We start from the raw sequence: 8,669 nt of genomic DNA, 5'->3' as shown, positions 1-8,669 counted from the left end.
TCTTTACGAGGTTAATTTATTAATGATCAGCTTGATCCTGTTGAGAATTTGTTTTAACCTTTGTTAGGGTAGTTTTAGATTAGCTGTTTGTTATTCCAGAGCAATGATTCTCAACCAGTAATGATTTTATCATTCAGTGATCATCTGGCAATGTCTGGAGACATTTTTGATTGTTACAACTTCCATATGTGTGGGTGCTACTGGCACTGGCACCTAGAGGCCAGGGAGGTCGCTAAACATTCTACAATGAACAAAACTCCCCCACCTCACAACAAATAATTATCTGATAAAAAATGGTGGTAATGTTGAAGTTGAGAATACATGCTCTAGAGCTAGAGTAGTCTGATTAGGATCTTAAAGTGTGGCCTTCTGTGTGTAAAAACTTGGATTGTTCAACAAGAGCTTTCAATTCTGCTTGGTCAGAACTATAGCCACATTTTTTCACTTCTGTATTCTCTGTCAGCTCACAGTTCTTAGTAATTGTGTCAGGCCTCAGTATTTATTTGTTTTTATAAAATAAAAATTGTAAATATTTCAGATGTACAACATGTTTTGATGTGCATAGTGAAATGATTACTACAGTCAAGCTTATTAGCCTGTCCATCTCACAGTTTCCACTGTGTGTGCGTGTGCGTATGTGTGTGTGTGTGTGCATGTGCGTATGTGTATGTGTGGTGAGAGCACTTGAAATTACTGTCTTAGCAAATTTCCAGTATACAATACAGTATTAACTATAGTCATCATTGCTGTATATTAGATCTCTAGAACTTACTTTACATAACTGCAATTTTGTACTCTGAATTTTGTACATTTTCCCATTTCCTCTACCACGTTGCTCCCAGTAACCACTGTTCTACTTTGTGCTTCTGTGACTCTGACTTTTGTAGATTCCACATATAAGTGAGATCATTTTCCTAAGAAGACATACAAATGCCCAACAGGTGTATGAAGAAGTGCTTAACATCACTAATCACCAGGGAAAGGGTCTTTCTCAAGGCTGTTTTGGCTATTTGGTGTCTTTTGTGGTTCCATATGAATTTTAGGATTGTTTTTCCTATTTTTTCCAAAATACCTTTTCCAAAATACCATTTTCAAAAATACCATTGGAATTTTGATAGCGATTACATTGAATCTGTAGATAGCTTTGGGAAATATGGACATTTAAATAATATTCTCCAGTCAGTGAACGAGGGATATCTTTTAAGTTTATTTGTATCTTCCTCAGTTTCTTTCATTCCATGGGTTATAGGGCTGTTTCAGCACTTACTTGCACTTGGACTGAGGTTGGAGGGCCTGCCCTGGGGCACGGATAGGCTCGTGTCCCATCTGGTCCCTGGGCAGGACCATTTTTAAGAGGTACAGAAGCCAGATCACTGGCTACTGCAGGGTCTACCCGCTTCAGAGTTCACAGTTGGGACTGAGATCTGTGGGCCTGCTACCAGGTGCATGGGCAGGAATGGCTTTTTCTGGGTCCTTTGGCAGATGGTGATGGTGTCAGGATCAAGGCCAGATGGCAGAAGCTGGGTCTACAAGTAGACAGGACTGTTTGGGTCTAGCCAGGACCATGGTGGGTGAGTCTACCACCTGGGCATAGTCTTGTCTTTTCAAAATGGCTGTCCTTGGTCTTGTGTTCCACTGGGGTTTCATAACCTCCTACCTGGATTTCAGAGCTCCCACAAAAGCATTTTTTTCCTTTGGATGGCTGCTAAATTATTGTTGCTGAAGGGTACTAATTGAGGGCCTCCTATCCCACCATTTTGTTGACATCACTCCTCATGATGTCAACAAACTCTTGACCAATCCCTAAGTTCCAAAGCTTTCTCCTGTGTTATTTTATAAAAGTTTTATAGTTTCATGTTTTACATTTAAAGTTTAGGTCAAATTTTATTTTTTAACTGTGGTTGTCCAATTGCTCCAGCACCATTTTTTGAATATCTTTTGCACCTTTGTCAAAAATCAGTTCAACATATTTCAATGGATTTATTCTATTTTGTCTCATTGATACATGTGTCTACTTTACCTAATACCACTCAGTCTTATCCATATAAGTCAAAATCAGGTAGCGTGGTTTTTCTTGTTTTGTTCTTTTTTTTTTTTTTTGAATTACTTTAGCTATTCTAGTTCTTTTGCCTTTTTATACAAATTTAGAATAATCATCTATATCTATGGGATTTTGATAAGAATTGCATTAAACATATCATTTTGGGGAAAATTGACAGTTTTACTATGTCAATTAGAGTATTCTAATCCATGAACACTGTGTCTCCATCTATTTATATATTCTTTGATTTCTTTAATCAGCATTGTGTATTTTCAGTGTACAAGTCATGCACCTGGTTTGTTAGATTTTCATTTATATCATTTTTTGAGCAACTATATTGTATTTTTTTACATATTATATGTCCTGTGATTTATTTTTTCAACATTTAGCTTTTCCTTCTCTTTAAGATTTTACATTAATAAAAGTATCTTACCTCTCTGATGACATAGTATGTCTTATCAATGCTTACTCATAACTTTCATTATGCATACCATACTAAATTAAAATAGCTTCAGGAAGTTCCAAGATTATAAATTGAAGCTTCTGAGTAGAAGTAAAAGTAGAAGTAGTGTAGAAATGGCTTTATTAAAAGAAATCAGAAACACATAAAGGGCCAGATGGTAAATATTTTAGGCTTTGTGGAACATACACATAGTCTCTGTCACTTCTCTCCCTCTCCTGCTCCCCTTCTCTCCCTCTTCTCACTTCCCTCCTCCCTCTCCTTCCCTTCCTCCTCTTCCTTCCGGAGATCTAATGTAGGTGTGACTAAGTATGGTGACTATAGTTAACAATATTATATTGTATACTTGGAGTTTGTGAGAGAGTAGATCTTAAGTGTTTATAATACCTAAAGCCCCCTTTTTATAACAAATACTTGTTATGTTCCTTTAGTACCCTGAAACAAAACTCATAATATCATCTATAATACATGTAATTAAAAAAAAAAGATATAATACTTTAACTGCAATATAAAGGAGAAAGGAAAGAAATATTAGAAAAAAAGATACTGATTCTTGATTTTCACCTTTAGGTTTTTTTTTTTTTTTTTTTTAATTCTTATTGGGTCAGTCTGTGATAGAGACTACCACTCTGTTTTACTTGAGAGGATATGATGTTAGTTTTAGACATAAGGGATTGTTACTAATCCCTTGATATTAGCTGTTATGGGTGTGTGTGTGAATGAACTATCTTCCATGTGAATATTAAACTTAGTTGAACCTAGATCAGTCTACATTGATAGGGGTACTAACATTGGAAATGGGACCTTATGAGTAAATGTTTTAAATTCTGTGTTCTGCAAACAGATAAATTTGTCAACTGCCACTTAGAAAATATCCATCGTTCATTCATTCTATACTGTAGAAGTAGAATCAAATAGCTTCCCTATGACTGGAGGGATCATTAATTTTCCTGAGAGCTAATTTGTCAAGCAGCACAGGTTACGCCAATTGAGATTATCTAGATCTCCCCCCGCCCCACCCTTTAATTCATAAAGGAAACAAGATAAAAGTGCTCTACTGTCAACTGAAAATAGAATTTTTAGAGGAAAGCCACATACTCTGGGCCACCCAGAGCTGACAACTTATATATTTGCAAATGTCTTTCTCCAGGAATGGGCTGTAGAGCATGGGCACACAATCCAGAGAGATATGTGACACTGGGTGGATAAAGGAAATAAAAGAGGGATCTGATATGTGATAAGCACATATGTTTAGGATTTAGGGGAAAAAAATGCAAGATACTCACATGTGAAACCTATATTGCCGCTAAATAACTTAATGTTTGTTAGGCATGGCATGCATTGGTTTTCCATATATGTATGGAAATATATATATGTTCCATATATGTATATAAGATACATTAATATACATCTATATCATCAATTTTTATTTTACAGCAACACAGTAAATAGGTATTTTTGTTAAAAGAAATTCATAAAGCAGAAGAGGAATCGATTGTAAGGGTAGTAGGTACATGATAGTGCTTGGAAATACTAGAGAGCTGGTGAACTAAGCTCAGTAAAGGATAATACCTGTTCTAGACATGGAGATAAATGGTAAAATCTCTGCCACTACTGCTGCTTCTATTACTCCCACCACTACTGCCTCCACTGCTAATACTCCATTGATTTTACCTTCAATTCTCTGATGACCTTGCTTTGAATATCCAAAACTGCAAAGACAACACCTAGTGGCAGAAAGATCACAATTATTTGAGCTTTTGGTAATCAAGGAAATAGTTAGGCTAACACTCAAATACATGTGCACTACAATCAATGTAATTATTCAGAATCTTATAAATACAATCTTCCTAACCAAAGGAACACAATCTAATTAGATGAAATCAATTCTTCCTTCAATGCTATAATGACCTTAGTATTCTGCAATTCGAGGATTAAATGGTAAAGTTAATTACCAACAGGGCACAAAATACATGAACTGTGAAGGTGAAGAGAATGGGCAGCAGTGAAAATGAAATTCATGAATGATACATTAAGGAAGAAATATTCCACTGGATTTGTTTCTGCAACCGAAGGTTAGGATGTGACTGATTTTTATTTTCCTCCTCCACTCATTTAGTGCAAGGAATCAAACTTTCATGTGAGAAGAATATGAGCCCTTCGCATTATAGCCTGATGGAATTTGAAAGTTTTCTACTAAACTATTTTTCAATGAACTTTTAAAATTTTAGAACAATTTCGATTTATAGGAAATTTGTGATGATAATACAGAGTTCCATGTACCTCACACTGAGCTTCCTTTATTATTTTGGTAAATTTGTTAGAATTAATGAAATGATATTGATAAATTACTATTAACTAACATCTAAACTTTATTCAGGCTTCCTTAATGTTTATCTAATGTCCTTTTTCTGTTCAAAGGTCCCATTCAGGATATCACATTACATTTAGTTATCAGATTTTCTTAGGTTCCTCCTGATGGTGATGGTTTCTCAGATTTTTCTTGCTTTTGATAAACTTTATAGTTTTGAGGAATACTAGTAAGGCATTTTGTAGAGTGCCTCTTAATTGGAATTGACATTTTTCTCATGATTATACCGAGGTTATGGGTTTTGGGGAGGAAGATCACAGAGGTAGTGCCATTTTCATCACATCATTTTGAGGATACATAATATCAATATGATTTACCTCTGTTGATGTTGATCTAATTAGTGGGCTGAGGTAATGTATGTCATGTTTCTCCAAGATAAATTTACTCCCCCTCCCCTTCCTTTCCATACTGTAGTCTTTGGAATGATGTAACTACGCAGCCTACACTTAGGAAGTGGGGAGTTATGCTTCACCTCCTAGAGGGTGGAATACTTACATAAATGATTTGGAGTTCTTCTGCGTGAGAGATGTGCACTTTCTCCCATGTTTATTTATTCAATTATTTATGTTACTATGAACTAATGGATATTTATTTTATACTTTAGGTTAAAACCCAATACTACTTTAATTAGTTGATTAAATTACTCTAGTTATGGCTCTTGGAGATCCTTCAGGTACTTCCTGTGTCCTTTTGACATTATTGTGAGTTTTGTTTTTTTGTGTGTGTGTGTGTATGTGTATGTGTGTATTTTTCTATTTTCTTACTTTCTGGTACTACAAGATGCTCCAGGCTCATATTGTGCGTATACATATATATATATATATATATAGTCTCAACTCTAGTATTAGTCATTTCTCCAAGGAATCTTGGTTTCTCTCATTAGACTATGGTATTGGAAGACAAAATCTGGGTGTTATATGTACTCATTACCACCAGGTGTTGCTTCTAGGGCCCTCTCAATTCACATAGCAAGGTAATACATGTGTGTCTACTAACCTGTGTACATACACATATCTATATATATTTCTATATGTAGCCATTTGTATCTTTATTAAGCTAAACATGAGTTCATACTAATGTCTCCAGCTCTAATCCATTACTACATAGATCATTCTAGCTTTCTCGCCTTCCTTATCTATAAACTCATTTGAACAATGAAGAACCTGGCTCTCGCCATGCACCATTTATTTAATTATTCAATTACGGTAAACATATATAGCAGTTTTGGAGTTGTTAATGTATTCCCTGACAGGAGACAACTTTATCATCTAGAGTGCTTATGCAGTTTCTTTTGCCTTTAGTCTTACATACTCCACTCATTTCCAAAGTTACTTGAGTCAGTATTCCTATCTTTCCATCTCCTTCAATGAGTTTTTTTCATACATTTATAATATAGTTGGATTTTTTTTGTCACATTCTACATTCTATCCCAAGATACCTCGATCTAAATAATTCTATAAAAATTTGCATATGTTAACTGCTGTAAATTTCTACTGGTTTTGATAAATGCATAGAGTCCTGTACCCACCATTATAGTATCATGCAGAATAGCTTTGCTGCCCTAAAAATTCCCTGTGCCTTGCCTGTTGAACCACCTCCTTCTTTCTCTGAACACCTGGCAAAAATTGATCTTTTTATAGTTTCTCTTGTTTTGCATTTTTCAGAATGTCATATTTGGAATCATACATTATGTAAACTATTTAGACCTATTTCACTTAGCAATAGGCATTTTAGATTCTTACGCGCCTTTTGGTGGCTTGATAATTTCATTTTTATTGGTAAATAAAATTGCATTGTATGGGTGCATCACTGTTTTGCCATTCACCTACTGAAGGACATTTGGTTGATGCCAGTTTTTGGCAATTATGAATACAGTTACTATAAACATTTTGTGTGTAGGTTTTTTTTATAGACGTAGTTTTCAACTCAGTTGGGCAAATACTTAGGAGTGTAATTCCTGGTTGTATGGTATGACTATGTAAGACTGCCAAACACTTTTATATAACCACACCTGAGGACAATTTGCAATGTAAAAACAACTTGCACTTATTTTTCCCCTTTATATTCTTAGCCCCTTTTCTGAATGTTGCTTTCACTATTGGCATCCCATGCAAATGTGTTCTCCTTTGACACTGATAACTTTTACAGTCTTTTATATTTATTATTTTTCCTTGCCACATGACAATAGGTTATAATGAATTTATTAGATAAGTTGATTAATATGAACCTCTTTAAAGCACCTAGCACTTATCAGGTGTTGCAGTGCCCTCTCTCTTAAGTTTGAACCACTATGGGTTGATAAGACACTCTAGGTTATTTGGATGACAGGAAAATTTGTTTCTTAACATTCTTGAAACTACAATGAAAAAAAATTAACGTCTTTATTCAGGTATAATTAGTATACAAAAAAACTGCACATATTTAATGTATATAATTTGATGAATTTGGACATATACAGTACTCATGAAATCACAGCAATCAAGATAATAAACATGTCCATCACCCCCAAAAGTTTCCTTGTGCTCCATTTTTTTTTTGTGGTAAGAACATTTAACATGAGCTCTACCCTCTTAAAATTTTAAGTGCACAATATAGTATTGTTAGCTATAGACATTATGTACAGCAGATCTCTAGAATGCATTTATAGCTAAAACTTATACCCACTGAGCAGTAACTTCCTGTTTACCCCTACCCCAAGCCCTTGGCAACCACCATTCCATTCTTTGATTTTATGAATTTGACTATTTTAGATACCTCATATAAATGGAATTATGCAGCTTATGACCTTTTGTGACTGGCTTATTTCACTTAGTGTAATATTTTCCAGGTTCATCTATGTTGCCACATATGGAAAGATTTCCTTTTTTTATAGGCTGAGTTAATATTCCACTATATGTATATGTAGAGAACCAAATCTGAGCCTGACCCATGGCCGAAGCATTGGCAAAGCCATGCTTGACTGTGTTGCAATCTGCCAAGGGCTGAGAAGCAAACAACAGACAGCTTCTTGTGGTTTAGCACAGATATCTGGGTACAGACAGGCCTTTGGGAGATTATTGTTGCCATCGAGTTTCAAGTTCCAAGAACAGGATTCTCATCCCCTCCTTGTTTTAGTTGTATATAGTAAACGTGCCAAGCTTGCCTCAGAGTCACTGTATCTCCATCAGAGTGCAGTGCCCCACCTGGCTCCAGCTTTTCCTATAGTATGTCTCTTGTTTTTGTTATCTTCCCTGCCTCAGGTATATTAACACTCTAGCCATGCAGGTTGTGACATGTATATACCATATCTTCTTTATCATTCATTCATCGATGGACATTTAGGTTGTTTCCATATCTTGGCTATTGTAAATAATGCTGCAGTGAACATAGACGTGCAGATATCTCTTTGAGATCCTGATTTTTATTTCCTTAGAACATATACCCTGAAGTGGGATTGCTGGATCATATGGTAGTTCTATTTTTCATTTTTTGAGGAACCTTTATATTATTTTTTATAGCAGCTGCACCATTTTGCATTCCTACCAATAGTGTACAAGAGTTCCAATTGCTCTACATTCTTGTCCACATATATATTTGTGTATATATATATATATATATATATATATATATATATATATTTTTTTTTTAATAGTACACATCCTAACAGACAAGAGGTGATATTTCATTGTGGTTTCGATATGTTTTTCCTTGGTGATTAATGATGTAGAACATCTTTTCATAAACTTGTTGGGCATTTGTATGTCTTCTTTGGAAAAAAGTCTTCAAGTTCTTTGCCTGTTTTTAAAATTTTTGCTATT

This window comes from Pteropus medius, unplaced genomic scaffold, assembly GCF_902729225.1.
Source record: "Pteropus medius unplaced genomic scaffold, Ma_sr-lr_union100, whole genome shotgun sequence".
In the NCBI taxonomy this organism is placed as follows: Eukaryota; Metazoa; Chordata; class Mammalia; order Chiroptera; family Pteropodidae; genus Pteropus; species Pteropus medius.
The sequence above is the reverse complement of the archived record's forward strand: the minus strand, read 5'-3'. Positions refer to the sequence as shown.